Source organism: Hydra vulgaris, chromosome 02, assembly GCF_038396675.1.
Source record: "Hydra vulgaris chromosome 02, alternate assembly HydraT2T_AEP".
NCBI classification, from domain to species: domain Eukaryota; kingdom Metazoa; phylum Cnidaria; class Hydrozoa; order Anthoathecata; family Hydridae; genus Hydra; species Hydra vulgaris.
The window spans coordinates 18,159,801-18,177,252 of NC_088921.1; the positions used below are offsets into that span (position 1 = coordinate 18,159,801).

Genomic DNA, 17,452 nt, shown 5'->3' on the forward strand with positions numbered 1-17,452 from the left:
ACAATATCAAAAACCGGTTGAAACCATTTGACACTGACTTGACTATAATATGAATGTTGAGGATCAAGTGCAGTTGTATTTTTTTCAAATATTAAACACGTTCCTTTAGCGGCAAATGCTTAAATAGTTAACCCTCTATGAGTCTAAGGACATCTAACCTCTACACATTCAGTGCCACAACAATCACAATGATCAGGTGATGCACTAACTATTGGTAAATCTTTATTTACAAATAAACCACACTCAGTGACTTTCATAAATCTATGATTTTTTTTATTTTCTGTTAAGTATGCTTCGAATACATCTTTTTCATGATGTAATCCCCAGAAAGTAACTTTCGTTTTAAAAACGTTTGACTTGCATAATACGACAATGATATTTGATGTTATTTTTTCTGGACATAAAATCTCTTGGTCATTATTTACTTTACAAACAACACTACAACCTTTTGATGCAATGACTCTGTGTTTTGCGGTGTTTATGCCAATCATTATTACTGCTTTCTTATTAAGTGTTCCAGTTTAGAAATTTTGTCAAGGTTTGCAGCTAATTGCATCAATAAAACTTTATGTAATCTTACAATCTAAATAAATTACAACTTCATAAGGTGTTTTAGGGAGCGATGGATGCAGGGAAGTGCTAACTTTGATTTCTTGAGCAACATTGGAAATATAAAGTATAGGAACAAAATTTTTTGTTTGCATAAGCATGACATATCCACAATTATAATTTGTTATTTGTGCCAAAGAATCTACAATTTCCTTTGTCATGGAAACTTCTTGTTGATTTGTGACTCATGGATCAAAATTTAAACGATATAAAAGTTTTTTAAGTAAACACTAAGGTTTCTTTTAATAAAGGTTTTACTATACTATTTTCACTTAGAGTTAATGATTCATAGAGTTTTTGAACTTTTCTTGATGGTTTGAGCCATTCGAGAGGTTTCTATGTACATGTTTTATTGTCACCAATCTTTACACTATGTTCAACATACCATAAAAGTGCACCAACATGTTTACAGCAACCAGAGGTTCTAAAATTAAAATAGCATACTTTTTAAAAGTAAAAATCGAAAAAAACAAATGTAAAAACAAATTTAATAATTGAAATATTATAATCTTTCCATCAATACAAAAAGTTTCAAAATTTCAAAATATTTGCAGAAATAAGTCTTTCTTTAAACTAGGTTCCATAACAAAAATTTTGAAATAATATTTTTTTATTGATAAAATAAAGTTAGTTATTCAAACTGACATAAAACCAAAAAAATTGTCAAAAAATATCATTTAGCAAAAACATATTTCTTTGAAATAAGTTTTTGACAAACATACCCAGCTGCACAATCACAATCTGCAGATTTTGTTGTAACTTTTTTTTGTAGATTTTATTGTGCTTTTTGTTAATTAATACCCAAACATTATAAACTGGTTTATTGCTTTTTTGTTTAAGTAAACAATAAGCTGCAATGTAGCAATACTTAGAGTCAGAGTTGATATTGTGATACGATATCGAACATTGGAAAGATGGTTTGATTTAAATCAATTTTTGCAACCTCTAAAAGCTTTCCTAGCCTTTCTTTAGTTTAAATACAACTGATCTTCTGCATAGGTTACATCTGGCACTACAAATAAATTTAATGAAGTTTTTCTTTTATTCAACTTGTCATTTTTAAACTCATTTTCTTCATCCTGAGCACTCTGCACTTGAACTTACAAGTTCTTCATCCTGAGCACTCTGCACTTGAAATTACAAGTTCTTCATCCTGAGCACTCTGCACTTGAACTTAAAAATTCTTCATCCTGAGCACTCTGCACTTGAACTTACAAGTTCTTCATCCTGAGCACTCTGCACTTGAACTTGAACAAGTTCTTCATCCTGAGCACTCTGCACTTGAACTTACAAGTTCTTCATCCTGAGCACTCTGCACTTGAACTTGAACAAGTTCTTCATCCTGAGCACTCTGCACTTCAACAAGTTCTGGCAATAAGCAAAGTTTGCATTCTTTGCTAAAGTTAAAATTACGAATTAAAGTTAAAGTTAATTAAAGTTAATTAAAGAGTTTAGAGTTAGAGTAAGAGTTAATTTTTCGAACTACAACGTCAAGTTACAAATTTTTTGATGATTTTACAAAAGGTATTTTAAAACTCTCTCGGTGATTGTTTGAAAATTTCTTTGGATGATAGATTTACAGTAATTACTTTAATTCTCCAGAACATATTTTACCAAAGTATGAAATTTATGTCGACGAGTTGCTAGACTATTGTATGAGAATTTTTGGTTGGATGTTCCCAATAGATAATCTTTTGTACCTTCAATATAAAGGACCTTTTTTTAAATGTTTCTTTATCAAAATTTATGAGTCATACTGAAACTCTTGTTCTTTGTCCTGGTGTTTAAGTAAAAAGTTTAGACTTAACCAACCAAAACTTTTATTTTAAAAAGCACGTTATAACGAAAAAATTAAACTACTTGCTTTTTAAGCAACTTTCTCTTAAACCTATATCAAATCAAGATGAGTTTTATCATTCACTTAATTGTAATACTTTTATGAAAATCCGAAAGTTGTTGTTATTCATGCCATTTTTTGAAACTTAAAAGTAATTATGAAGTAAATAATAAAAATAAAACTTTAAACCAACCTGCAAAGCTGAATGCTCCTCTTAGATTTACCTCCACCGAACGAATTAAATTAAGTTTGCAACAACATCGTTTAAATTTCAAATAGTTGGAAAATCAGATTGAGCATATGGAAACAGTTTTAAATACGGAAAGTGAAAAAGTTAAATTAGAACTTGATCAAGACCTTAAAACATTGTACTCTGGTTTTAATCAAAAAAATATTCCAGACTTTATGAAACTATTTTGGAATGAGCAGAAAAATTATAAAGCTTCTAGTCCCTGTAGTGTTAATGACAATACAATCAAGTCAAAGTTTTTAGTTCCTCCAATTACTGGTAACATTCAATCTACTAAAGAAAAAAAAATAGTTCAAAGTTAATTCAAATTAAAAACCAACATTAAATTCTGCATTTTCACATTTATTAATGGAAAAAAGAAGATTATTTTCATAACCACAAAGTTTTAAAAGCATTATTTGTCATTTATAATGGTAAAAGTATCTATAAATGAATTAGCATAAAGGCATTGTGTTTTTCTTCTAAAAATATTTCTGAACAAAATACGATTGGTGTGTTTTATTAAAATCAATTGGCGGGCATCCATTAAATTCAAGTAAGTTAAACTACTGATTTCGGACCCCCTCTCCTATTTGTTTTTACCTTTCAACGTCCCCTCCGCCTATACTTATTTTAATGACAAATTTAACACCCCTGTAAAGTACAGTGGCGGATTGAGGTTTAGTGTCGCCGGGGGGAGGGGGCAAGTCGATGAATAGGGGTGACCGGGAATGGGTGTGGTAATTTAAACCCCAGAAATTATTTCCCTGAGGGTTATTTAAAAGGGAAATTATTTTTTTGAACGACTCTTTTCTATAAATAGCTCTTTTTAATTATTAAAAAAAATATTTATGTTCTTCCTTATAGAATCCTTTTTACAAAAATATTGCTACTAAATGTCATAAAAGTTATTAATAATTTTAACCTTAATAATTTTTGGTTTAAAAATGTGCTTTTATTACAAAATTTAGGCAATTAATTTTTTTCAATTATTTCTAAAATTTATATAAAATTCTGGTTCTTTTGAGACCCAGATTGATTTACTTTTTGAGAAAATAAACTTTTACAAGGGAACTAAGGTGTCATCAAGGTTCATGGGGTGTGTAACTTCTTTCAACGAAAACAATGACATTTTAGTTTTAAGGCAAATAATATATATATATATATATATATATATATATATATATATATATATATATATATATATATATATATATATATATATATATATATATATATATACATATACAGGCACCAGCAATTTTTGGTATTAGTTTGCTTCAAGCTGGAGTAGATAATTTAAAACAAAATAAGGTTTAACTCAAAAATAAAAAATTCTAAAGTTAACAAGAACCTATCTTATTTTAAAAATGAGTTTTAAAATTTTGACTTAAAACATCGGCTATATGTCGCTGTTTTTATTGAATATATAATGACATTAGGCATTAAAAAAATGTAAACAAGCCAAAAGAAAATAGTAAATCAAAGCCTGCGGAAGCGTTTTACTTACTACTATTTGTGTTAAAGAGTTACTAAATCTATAATATATATATATATATATATATATATATATATATATATATATATATATATATATATATATATATATATATATATATATATATATATATATATATATATATATATATATATATTTAAACAACTTCAAAATGTATTCTACACAATAGAGTGCTCAATGTTCTTAAAAGAACAGAGCAATTATATATTATTCTAATATATAATTGCTTTGTTCTTTAAAGAACATTGAGCCCTCTAATAAATTACATAAAATTTTTAATCGAAATACAATTAAAGTTAGCTACAGTTGCACAAAAAATATGGAAAGAATTATAAAAGGTCACAATAAGGCTTTGTTAAACAAAAAAGAAATCCTAAATGAAAAAATTACAGAAAATTGTAATTGTAAACAAAAAATCAATTGTCCAATGAGTAAAAGTTGTTTATCAAAAAATGTGGTATATAAATGTGTTGTTTCTTCTAAGAATTTACCTGATAAACAATATATTGGCATAACAGAAGGTAAATGGAAAAAACGTTTTGCCAATCATAAGCAATCTTTCAAAAATAAAAAGTATTCAAAAGACACCATGCTGTCAAAATATATATGGGAATTAAAAGAAAAAAATATTGATGATTTTATACTGAATTGGTCTATCCTTAAAACAGCACCTGCATATAACAATATTTCCAAAAAAGGCATACTATGCCTACAAGAAAAATTTGAAATAATTACACACGCAAATCAATAATGCTTATTAAACAAAAGATCGGAATTAATTTATAAATGTAGGCACGAAAATAAGTTTCTCCTAAAAAACTATAAAAATAAATGAGTTAAATTAATACTTACATTAACCTTTTTAAAAAAACATTAAAAAAAATAAAAAATAGCATAAGTAATTATTTCTAAAGAATTCTTTTTATAATAGTGTCAGCAAATTCCACAAATGTGTGAAAATTTACAGTAGTTAAGACATTTGCAACTTCCTGTAATTTAACTTTTGGTATAAATTGAAGTTTTATTAATTTGATCATCCATTTCTGATGAATCTTGGTTGATGAAATCAACCGTGTAAAATGGAAAAAAAGTTTTGTTAAATGATATTCTGCTAATATATATATATATATATATATATATATATATATATATATATATATATATATATATATATATATATATATATATATATATATATATATATACGCAGTGGCTACGGGTACGTCAAGACGTTTTCCTAACAAAAAAAGTTAAAGATACGTCCAAACATTCGAGTGCAGTAGAAATATTTAGACGTATTTTTAACAGAAAAAAGTTAAAGATACGTCCAAACAATCGGGCGCGGTAGAAATGTTTAGACTTATTCCTAGCAAAATAAAGATAAAGGTAATTCGAAACTTTTGGACATATAGAAAAATTTAGATGAATTACTAAGAAAAAAAAAATTAAAATAGGTTCAAACTTTTTGACCTGAATTTTAGCAATGAACCGTAGCGTAGTAGGCAACCATTGAGTAGAGGTTAAGCATTTGGACCCCGACCGCAAAGCCGTTCGATACGGTTGGAAATGGAGAGCTAATCTATTAAATGCTAATTAAATCTATATGGGGCGGTGGTCTGTGAAAAGACCATTAGGACTGATAAAGTTAATTATAAAAAAAAAACTTAAGCTATTTTAATGAGAATTAAGAAAAACATTCGACGATGGATGGATAAATACAGTATCCATATAATATATCCGAATACATCTAATTACCGAACCCATAAATTAGATTCGGGTAATTCCGTGTCAAAACAACGACAACAACAAATAACCCACTATCTCTAAATGACTTAATTTTTGCAAAAAAAATACTTAACTACGCTAAAAAGAATTCCACAAAGTTGTTTTAAACAAATCTGAATATTTTAGAAGTTATGCAAGTTTGAAATTCAAAACATAGTAACATTTTTACTTATCACGATCCCCTAGCAACGTCCTTAATAAGAAGTAAATGTCGATACATACGTTGTTACCTTAACTATAATATTTCATAATTTGAAATTTTCCACATATTATTAGATGTTAAACCATAAAATTATACTAAGAAATAATAATTTTTTTATATTTATTAATAAATCAATAAGAGTAAATCGGCGTTTTAAATAAAATTTAAATGTAAACATGCTTACTTTAAGAAGGATTACAGAAAAGCTATATTTCCATACTTCATATTCTTAAAGTATATAAAAATATATAAAAAAAAACTGAGCTGTTTTTTTGACGTACTAATCTAAAAAATTTATTTTTTATTTTTGATTGAAAGTATATTGAGATTGAGACAGAAGATTGATAGATATTTATGTTTAGGCACTACCAGAAAGTAAGAGTTCTTACTTATGTGTAAAACTACAATATTCATATTTAATAAATGGTATTTTCACTTAGAGTTAGTCAAAAAAATAAGAGGTATTCCCTTAGGTATAAAACTGCAACATCCATGACATGCATGTACATAAATAAACTCAAATTTAAATATCTAAACGAATTAACTCTTTGAATTCCGTGTTTTTATGAATTGACAAATCTTTATACAAATTAGTGAACTATAAATATTTTTTCGTTTTTCTATGAACTGTAAAACAAAACAAAATTAGGTAATTTTTTTTTAACAAATGAAAAATATTGTCATACACATATCATAGACATACACAAACTGTCAATTCTAAGAAATAATTGATAAAAAGAAGTAAGCAAATGTCTTTCAAGATTCAAGGGCCATGTTGGTACATAAATTTATATTCCTCATCAACTTTGCACATCATCTTGCATCTCACAATTTTTAAACTTGTAAGTCAAACTAGGCATAGTGTCACCACTGCAGTATCTCATCTTAACTTCATTTTGACATACAGGAATAAATTCATGAAAGTCTCTTGTTCCTGGTAATGTTTTTACATTTTTAAATCGTTCAGATTGTAATAATCTTGTTTCTACCAAACTTTCACTTGAAATAAAAATAAAGTTTATACCTTTGATGTTGTTAGTGCAATATGTAAACATATCATGTGAGTTCAATATTGGATTTGTAGAAATTCGTTGCAAACTAGCATTAGCTACAAGCCGTTTAACTGTTCCTCCTATACCATCACAAGGTTGCTTTCCATGGCTGATTGCAAAGAAAATCCATTTTGCATCTATTCCGAAGTCTGATTTATGCTAACATAGGTTTAAAATGTTTTTTCAATTTTTATATTAAGATAAACAGCCATAAGAAAAGGAGATCAAGTTTACAATGCTGGGTATATTTTGCTTCAGATTATTTATAATTGATTTTTGTACCTCGTAAACCATTGGTACATCATGATTGTTATCATCTGATATAATGCAATAGTTGTATAACTAAATCTGATCTATAAGTTGTATAACTAAACCTGATTTATCAGTAGTAACCCATTGGTTAAATTCAATATTATCTTCTTCCTCAAACTGCCCTATTAGTTCGAATAGCTTTTCTTCTAATTTAGATGTATTATTTGAACATTGTGTACATTGATTTAACATACATTCTTTGTTTTGCATATCACAAACAACAAATTTATATAGTTGTAATCAATTTTAATGGGTAGGAGAATTAACTTTTTGTTTTGATGGTAGATAAAAACGCACAAAGAATGGGTTCCTGATGAGTTTGGCAAAACACACCATTTATGTCTTAAACACAAAACTTTGGAAAAACCTAATTTTACATGTGGATATAGAATTTTAAATGAGAGATATAACTCTTTTAAGCTTGATAAAAGTAGTCGCTTTTGCATATGGACTTTCCAACTAACATTTAAAAAACTTTAAATAAACTTCTGTCAATGGAATTTTTAAAGATCTTGATAACTTTTCTTTGAAAACTGTTGTAATAGTTTAATTTTTTTTCCCAGCTTTCAGTGAAGCTTGACTGGTGACACGCCAATTATACCGAGACAATCAGAAAGTTCTTGTCTGTTTTTATTTATTGAACTTCTTGTTGAACGTTAAATATGTTTTCTTTATTTATACTTTCATTTGTGTAATCATCAACAATATCAATGATATTAGTATTAATTTCAGTGGAGGCTTTTAATTTGACTAAGCAATTTGTTCAAATTTTTTGACCAGGTACAATATTGAACCTGCTGTTTAAAGCTATGGTTTTTAACGTGACTTCTCTGAGAGATGCTAAATTAAAAAATACAACTTAATAAAATAAAATGTGCCTAGTATTAATAAACATAAAGAACTTAAAATTATGACAAAGTAACATTTATAAAAAACTTTATGACAAGCTCTACTAACCTTTGCACGGTCTTTTGTGAACTAACAGCGGATCACAGCATTTATTCTGAAACACAGGGAACTTTTCAAGATAGAACTTTTGATGATGAAAACATAAGTCAATAATCAAAACAGGAGAAACACCAGACCTCAGCGCAACTAAATTTTGCTCATCTAGAGCTAAATCTTGAAAAAAGTTTATTCCAATGTGGTTTGTAAACGTTAACTTGTGACAATTTGATTGTAAAATCAATCCAACTGAGCATTGTGATGTTCCAGCCATTATAAAAATATTCAATTTCAATATTTTATTTTTCAAAAACCAACATTAAATAAATAATAATTTCTCACATGAGTATTATAATCAAAACTTTTATTTTAAACTAAATAAGTGTAATCATAGCTATGATTACACTTATTTAGTTTAAAATAAAAATGAATTTCTGGTTTCTTGCTTAATTAAATAAATGGAGCAATTGGTTTTAACATTTGAGTAATAATAATAATACTTATGTGAGACATTATTATTTTTTTGTGAGAAATAATTTTAGTTATAATTTCTATATGGAGATTATAACCAAAGCGGTAAATAAAAATGCAAAAATAAAATCACAATAATAAAATAGATAGGTGCATTAAAAAACAGTGAAATTTTTTTTGCCTCTTACAGGTATTTATATATAAACTATTATTGTAAAGATTTAAAATGAATAGATCTATACCTTTCCTGCAATTAATCTTAAACTAGACATGTTTACTGAAAAATTATTGTTAAAAACCCGGTTTGCATTACAAAGTTTTTAATCAAATATAAGATCCACTGTCAAATAGTCGATAAAAATTTGTGAAAGTATTTTTAAATTTATTTAAAAAAAATCTTAGTGTATTGTCAGCACATGTATACTATATTTCTAATATATTTTATCACTTTATGTAAATTAGATCGACTGCTAAGTTTTACTAATATTACTAAAAACCTATTACCCAAACCCCCAACGAACTTGTTACGTCACTAACCATTTCATTAAAGGCTGCTACATTTAGAATAAAAATTATAAACAACTAAAACTATTAAAACTACTAAAACCTTGTTGAGATAAAACAACTAAATTGAATAAGTATTAATTATTCCATAGATATTTTATAAATAGTAATTATAAATATACATAAATAAGAAAACTCTTTTTAATATTACAATTAATATTAATAAAAAACATGTTATGAAATGAAGTTTATTGTTAAATTTAGCAATAACCTACTTTAACTACCAATAAATTTAAGATTCAGCATTCAACAGACAAGTACCACAGTACCAATTTTTATTTATCTTGTATGTTACTTTTACACAATTAAAGTGATACCATTCAAGGCAAATGCTACACTCAATCGATTCTGCAGGAGCATTGAGAAGACAAATTGGACAATTCCAAACTTTCAATTTTTTGCGTTTTAAAACGCAAAAAACGCTTGTGCTGTAAGAAATTGCTTTAGAATTTCAAAAACTACTATCTCATTCATTAGAGATGATGGAAGATCCTTAGCATCTAAATTAAGATCTACAGTATCAGCAGGTGTAACAACTGTAACATCATTAGGTTTTCCTCCTTTCAGCAAACGCCGCAACAAAACTAAAAAATAAGGAAAGAAGGTATTAGAAATTAAATTCATCATCTTTTGTAAAAAAAACACTATGAAGTTTGTTAGAGTATTTTTAAACGGTGATCTTGTTATTAAACTTAAACAATTCAATTATAGGTATTTCTTAAAGTTGTGGATTTTTTTAAAGGTTTCCAAAAGCAAATTCATGATCATTGTCATATTAAAATCTCGACATTGACAATACATTGAAAAGAAAATCTAAATGTTGATGAAAAAATGTAAATAGATACATCCATAAATATTGAATTCTAAACTTTAAAAAAAAAAGACAGTATAAAATTTATAAATACAACAGTTTACACTCTGAATCTAAGCACTAATAAACACAGTAATTTTAAACTTTCCATAAACTAAAGACTTACACAATACCAATTAAGTTAACATTATTATTGCATAACAAGTTACTATTACTTTTTACTCTGTATGAAAATTGCGTTTCAACTAATTGGTCCAATAGTTTGCAATTTAATTGGTCCAAATACAGTTGGCCAGTTAACAACTTTTGTTAGAGAGAGAACTCATAATTTTAAACTATATAATAGATCAGTCTTTGTTAAACTATTGATTTTCTCTACCGTGACTTATATAATAATAATAATTATATAACTCATGACTTCTTATGGAGATTAACTTGCAAAGTTTAAAAAAAATTTAAGTAAATTAAATAATTATCAAATCAATTGATTAAACCAAAGCCAGTTTTAAATTTCTGATTGTTGACAAGTAAATAATAATGTATACTTACGATGAACTTTTTCTTTAACAGTTTTCTGTTCATAAGGCAAGCAGATCTTCTGAACTTTATGTAGACAAACAGCATTTTTTGTCTTTATTGACTTAGGACGCCCTCTTGGTACAAACTTGGATGGTAATTGAATTAGGGAGAAATCAAGTTGGTTTTCAGGTATTTTAGCTCAGTAGGTATTTTATCAATCACATGATAGTTTTATAGAATTACTTACACAACCCAACGTATTGAAATTTATAACTTCTTTTTTATGTTTTCCAGTTTCCTTTCTAACTTCTAGAAATAAATCATCAACAATTGATTCTATTGTAAGTTTTTATTTCAAAAATATCTTTCAAAAAGAAATTACAGTATTGCCTGTTGTGCCATTTAACAAGTGACACATCTGATGGTTCCTTATTGGCCTCAGGTAGTATGCGACCGGGGCCCCAGCCACTGCTTAAAATGAGACCTTTTGCAAAGCCTGCCCTGGCCCCAGCAAAACTATACAATTTTGCATAGGTTAATGGCTGGGGCTAGAAAAAAAAATTTTAATACTTAAATATTATAGTTTTATGCTTACATTTACTTTCTATTAAATACTGGCCTACATTTATATATTTTTAAACTCTACTTTACTTCCAACAAGATTGCAACAGCTACTTTAAAATAGAGAATAAGTTAAAACACTAGGAAACGTATATCTAAAGACTTAAAAAGTTGTAAGTTGCATAAAAAAAGAAAACATGAAGATGGGTATGAGTTATAAGGTTTTTTTGATGTTCAAAGAAAAAAAGCTGGATTAATAAAAGTTTTTATAGCATGAAGGGACATATACAGTAAAAAAAAGGAAGTTGTTGAATAAAAAGCCAAGCAAGAATGAGACTGCTGAGATGATAGCTCGTTTTTTGAGATGATAGCTTCTTTGACTATTGACCATGATCGTATTTGTAGAAAAAGGAAATGCAACCTTACAACAATGGGAGAGTGCCTCAAGCTTGGCAGATAAAGTAGGTCTAATTACATTAACAATGTGCTTTTAGACTTTGTCTGAGAGTAAGAGGGTTGTTATTCGTCAGTATAGGATTGCCAATAATATTGTAATTTTTTTTTGCAGTAAATAAATGATAACTTTTTGTCTAACAAAAATGGTGGATTTTAAGTCCAGAAATTAATCCATAAGCCACTGCAAGCATTAGGCTATTATAAAAAGGAGATCAGATTTAAAATCGGCTGCTTGTTCTAAGCAATCAAAAAGTAAAGATTTTTTGTCAAGACAAGAGTATAAAGTTGAGTAGTCAGCAAATAGAGCCACTTTAAATTTCATGAAGATAGTTATTGTAGATAAGAAACGTTACAGGAGCAAAGATAAAACCTTGTGGTACCCTTAAAGTTACTTCAAATAAAGAAAAGGATAGGCCTTCAAGAATAACTTTACTATTGCTGTTAGAAAGAAACAGTTAAATAATTTCAAAACCTTTACATAAAAAAACTAATAACCAAGTGAAGACTAATCATAGGATAGTTAGAGAAGTCAAAGTTTTATTCCAGAAGGAATAAAAGTTTGGAAAAGAATGAGTTCAGAAGAGAAGAGAATGAGTCCAGAAGAATGATGTAAAAAGACAGGAGATCAACAAAGGTCCTCAAAATTTTAATTTATCTCTTCAAAATCTAATTTAAAATCAATTACTCAACATATACTCTAAGAAGAAAAGTGAAAAGTTGCATGCATCAACAAAATGGTAAATAACATAACTAGAAAAAGACACCTCAATGTTTCCTCAAAAATGTGTTAAGAAACAAATAGCATAAAAAATAAAGCCGAAAACTTTGATGAAATTATAAGCTTCATAAATGAGAATGTTCTCTGTTCCAACAAAAGGACTATTGTTTAACTTCTAACAAGTCTCTATGGCTATCTTTAAACTTTTCATCAGTTCGATTTTTCTTATAAAGTCCTGTATTTTCATGTTTTATATCCCAATTGTTTTTTTTATCATGCTTTTCATCATTTTGCTCTCTATATTTACTTTCTAAAAACTTGCGTTGAGCCGAAGCTCTTCCAGTTAAACGTGACTTTTTTTCAAATATAGTTCGTGGGTCTTGGAAAAGAATGAGTCCAGAAGGAGTTCTTCCAAGAAGCTTCCAAGATGCTCTTTATGCATACATGTTTGCTATTTATTGAAATGCTGGCACACAATATTCTTTCATTGTTAAATAAACTTTATATGGTGTATTCATATGGTGTAGTATTTGCCAAAAGAGAAGATGACCAGATGGATGTGTGGTGAGACTCTAGCAAGACAAGAAAAGGAGGCATAACCTTATACAGATTGGAAAAAAAAGTTGTATCGAACAACGTTTGTTAAAAAAGATTAAAGTAATTTAGGTATCAGCATGTAGAGTGGTAGCAGCTTTAGTAGAAAATGGTTGTGAGAAGTAAGAAAACTTGAAGAGAGTGCCATACATATTGTATGAATAAGGTTTAGTAAAGAAAAAAAATGCTTTAGATTGTTCATACTAGAAAAACAGCATAAAAAAGGAAGGCTAAAGCCTGATGATGATGATGATGATGATGATGATGATGATGACAATGATGATGATTACCACCATCATGAAGATGATGATGATGATAATAATGATCATGATCATCATCAGCCTTTATCCTTCCTTTTTTATCTTGTTGATTATGATGATCATGATCATGATGATAATAATGATGATGATCATCATTATCACCATGAACATTTCTATCATAGTCTATTTTCTATTATTTCTATTTTAGTCTATTTTCTTTCTATAAAAGAAAGAAATGCAACCTTACAACAATCAGAGAGTGCCTCAAGCTTGGCAGATGATGATGATGATGACAATGATGATAATGATGATGATGATCATCATCATGATAATAATGATGATTATGATGATTATTTTGATCATAATGATGTTTATATATGCATATATATATATACAAAATATAACGTGAATTTTAAATAAAATAAATATACTTTAGGGTGTATAAATGTTTATGCAACCCCGGTCAAAACCTCGCCATCCAGCTATATTTGGTCCCGACCCTGGTCAAATATCAACCCCAGTCACTTACTAGTCTCAGGTAAGTCACTGGCAAAAATACAACATTGGCCAGAAGCAAGTATGTATGTGTAGCAAGCAAGCAAGTATACCTTTCAGTGTGATGAAAGATGTGTTGTTCAGGGTTGAATCAATGTGAATGTTAATCATTTGATTCAATGTGAGAGATTGCTTAAATGCCCGGTAGAAGAAAAACCAACATATACTGCTTGAAAAAAATTTGCAAGAAAGGTGGCAGCTCTAATATGATTGGATGGTAGTGGAATGAATGGTAAAACTGTAAAAAACTATATTACATATAGAAAAAGTCTGGAAATGTCTTTGCTAAGCTATTGAAAAAAAGCTAAACCACATAAGCAGAAGTTATCAAAAAAAATAGTTGATGCAGAGGAATAAATATTCATAAGTATTCAGAGTTGTAATGCAAAACGTTGGGAAAAGTGTAGACATTGTTGGAGAAGGCTGTATTAAAATACTAATTGGAAAAACAATTGCAAAGACAATTGCATTGAAAACAAGGTAGATGACTCATTTTTAAAAATTTCTAAACTAAATGGACATAATGAAAACGCTTTATCTGTTGTGAATAATTTTACTGGACCAGCAGAGCTAATATAGACATAATGAAAATGGTTTATCTGTTGTGAATGTTACTGGACCAGAGCTAATAACCAGGAATGAATTGAAATAGCTGTGATACAGCTTTATTAGGCTAGCCTGCTGGTTCTCCTGGTGTATCAGCTGAAATGCTGAGTTTCATGTGATGTGGGTGTAGAGTGACTGTCACATGTCAGATGAATTACATTTAGGTTAAACCTCAAATGATTGTACAAAAAATCAAATAAAAGTTTATAACAGGTGGAGACGTACTAGAAATTGAAATGGATTTATCAATAAACCACAGTTTGGTTCAATACCATGAAAGTGAACAACAGATGCTTATTCATTTTAAGGCAAGTTTTAAAGATGTTTTTTGGAAAGGTAATAAGATCAATGGATCTATCAAATGTGCCCAAAGTGAGTGAGAGATGGTAATGATTGTATTATGTATTGATTTTGTCCTATTTCTGTTTTGTTTTGGTTAAATCAGATTTTTTTTTATTTACAATTTAGGAAAAATACATGTTACATGTACAAAGTTACATAAAATAAATATTGTCAAACCTATAATACCTTTACAAGGAATAATAAAGTTTTGAACTACATTGCTTTTAACTTCACCACTGCAACCTGGTCTTTCAAACTATAATTGAAAATAAAACAACTTATCTTCATAAAATAAACAATTTTAATAAGGAAAATAAACAAAAGTATACCATATAGTTTGGAACTGTATTGCTTTCAACTTCTCCACTGAAACCTGGTCTTTAAAACTATAATTGCAAATAAAACAATTTAACTTCAGAATTTTATTTTAATTTTAAAAGAAGAAAATGAGCAAACAGGTACCATATATGGTTCTGAACTGCATTACTTCTCCACTAAATTCTGGTCTTTCAAACTGTAGTTGGATATAAAACTATTTACCTCCATAAAATAAATAATTTTAACAGGGAAAATAAACGAAAGTATACCGTATAGTTTTGAACTGCAATGCTTTCAACTTCACTGCTGCCACCTGGTCTTTCAAACTATAATTGGAAATAAAACAATTTAATTTCAGAAAATAAATAATTTTAATAGGACAAAATGAAAAAATGTATACCATATAGTTTTGAACTGCATTACTTTCAACTTTACCACTGCAAGCATGTCTTTCAAAATATAATTAGATACAAAAGTATTTACCTTCATAAAATAAATAATTTAGTTGAGAAAATCAAAAAAAGTATACCATGCTAGGGACAAAAACAGTAGTTGGGTTATTGTTGTATCTGGAAAAAAAAGTAATCCAGCTGAGCAACTAGCTGTTGAAAAACTGTTGCTTGCTCAACAGACTGAAATCAAGAGCAGAGAGAACAATGTAATCATTTATGGCGTGGAAGAACCAAAGAAGGATACTGTGGCGCAAAAAATCAAAGATGACAGGCTGAACACCCCAATCAAGATACAAGGATGATACAAAGTTAATTAGTCAGGAAAAATGATGCTGAGTTATTGCAATTAGATTTATATAAAACTGTTGAATGGTCAAAGGTGGGGCTTGTCAAATTTAATACTGATAAATGTGTAGTTATGCATTTAGGTAAAAAAAATATTAAGTATGAATACTCTATGGACAGGAAATCACTCAGAAAAACAAACATAGAAAGAGATCTTGGAGTTTTGTTTTGTTCAAACTTTAAATGGAAAGATCATATAATGGCTTGTGCCTCAAAAGCAAATAGAATGATGGGAATATTGAAAAATACTATTTTGAATATTGATGTACATATGCTTAGGTTATTATATACAACATTTTTTTGGCTTCTTATTGAATTTGCAGTGCCATTTTGGTCTCCTTACTTCAAAGGTAAAATTAAAGCTTTAAAAAAAGTGCAACATCAGTTTACTAGAACTGCTTTTTTTATTGTGGAATTTGACATATGACGAAAGGTTGAAAAGTCTAAATATTACAGATCTTTATATGCAAACTACTATTACTACTACTACTACTACTACTACTTCTACTACTACTACTACTACTACTACTACTACTACTACTACTACTACTACTACTACTACTACTACTACTACTACTACTACTATTATATAGTTTTGAACTGCGCTGCTTTTAATTTCACCACTGAAACCTTGTCTTTCGAAATATAATTGGAAATAAAACAGTTTTACTTCAAAAAAAAAATAATTTCAAAATGAATGAAAGCATTACCACTGCAAGCTGGTCTTTCTAACTGAAATTGGAAATGAAACAACCACAGTTTACTTTATAGTTTTGATCAAAATTGTTTTTGTCAACTTCTTCAACATTAACAACATCAACAACTTGCTCACTTAAATCTGTTATTTCAAGCTATAATTGGAAAACAAAAAATTATGAATACTAAAATACTTAATAATTTATAGCAGTTAAATTGGCAATTTAAATTTAATAAATCATAAAATGTAAACATCTTACATTTTTTTTCATGCAGTTCAGACTGAAATTTATTATCATCCATTTCCAACTTGGAAACTCCATTTTGTATATTAAAATCAACAAGTTGATGTTGAATGGAAGTTACCATAGCTTCATTATTAGAACCCCAAATACTTGCTAAATTTTGCAAGACCCTCATTCTACATTCAAACTGTGATGATCCGCCTTCTGCTGCTAAATCAGATAAATGCTGTACAAGTCGATATTTTTCTACATGGGTCAAGGGTTTATCCTTTAGCTTAGCAAATTTTATATGGCTATCATGTTGATCCTTCATTAGAAAAATGCAATGATTTTTCTGCACTGTTTCTTTAATCCATCTAGGAGCAATACAATTTTCAGAGAACATTTGCAATTTTTTAATTCTTCTAGCTGCAAACATGTGTTTGCATGGCAAACCCATGGACTTTGTA

General features: G+C 28.3%; 1 long non-coding RNA gene across 1 annotated transcript; it reads right to left on the bottom strand.

The window, feature by feature from the left end:
• Positions 1-9,741: 9,741 nt before the first annotated feature.
• Positions 9,742-16,787, bottom strand: LOC136076798 (uncharacterized). Its single transcript, XR_010636590.1, has 6 exons — positions 15,535-16,787; positions 15,410-15,461; positions 15,277-15,333; positions 15,134-15,203; positions 10,886-11,164; positions 9,742-10,109 (listed from the first exon to the last, which is right to left on the bottom strand). It is a non-coding gene; the product is annotated as an uncharacterized LOC136076798 (long non-coding RNA).
• Between the last annotated feature and the right edge of the window lie 665 nt (positions 16,788-17,452).